Source organism: Apis dorsata, unplaced genomic scaffold, assembly GCF_000469605.1.
Source record: "Apis dorsata unplaced genomic scaffold, Apis dorsata 1.3 scaffold_1036, whole genome shotgun sequence".
In the NCBI taxonomy this organism is placed as follows: domain Eukaryota; kingdom Metazoa; phylum Arthropoda; class Insecta; order Hymenoptera; family Apidae; genus Apis; species Apis dorsata.
This window is the reverse complement of record NW_006264134.1, coordinates 23,133-24,146: the sequence shown is the minus strand read 5'-3', so window position 1 is coordinate 24,146 and position 1,014 is coordinate 23,133.

The following is a 1,014-nucleotide window of genomic DNA, read 5'->3' as shown; positions in this document are numbered from 1 at the left end:
TATTTTATTTTTTTATATTTTTATAAAACATCATACTTTTGTAATTTTTTTTCAGGAATCATTTTTTTACATCATTGCATTAAAATTATCACGAAGCTTTTATATTCAATAATATTAATTATTTATTAAAATAAACAAGCAATATTATAAAATGAATATTATATAAAATCAATAAAATTTTAGTTTATTATTTTTTTAAATCTCTTCTTGTTATTTAATAAAAATATTGAGATGCAATATTCATTTCATATGTACAATATAAATTATTTTTATCATTATAATTATATTTAAAAATTTTATCATTTTTAATTATTTTAATATTTAATATTTTAATATATATAATATATTTTAATAATATTTTAATATTTTAATAACTTTAATGCAATAAATTAATATTTTATTATATTATTATTACTTATAATTATTTATAATAATTTACAAATGTAATGTATGTAAACAAATATATATACGCGAAATAATTCTTTATTGTTTTTCTTATCTTTCATACAATTTTACAAACCTTAAATTAAAATATTTTCTAAATTAAAAATTTTTTGATATAAATAATTTAATACTTTTTTGTAAAATTATAATAATACAATAAAAATTATAATTATAATTCCATTTAAAAAATTGACCTTCATATTTCTATACATTAATCTAAGGAAACTACTGTTTAGAATATATCAAATAACATGTAAAAATATTTTTTTCACAATATTTTTTTCTTAAAATCATTGTATTTAAACAAAACAATTATATATTTTTGAAATAATAATTTAAAAAACTTTCAAAAAAATATATTACATTCATTAAAAATATAAATTTTTTATACTTATAAAATTTGAAATTTTGTATTTATATTTTAATGTTTACTTTTTATTAATTAAATAGAATAATTTAATATATTATATAAAAAATTTAAAATATTGCTTAAATATTTCCAGCATATGAAATTAATTTACTTTTTAAATTTTATTTTAATTATTCATATGTGAAAAATATAATTAAAGA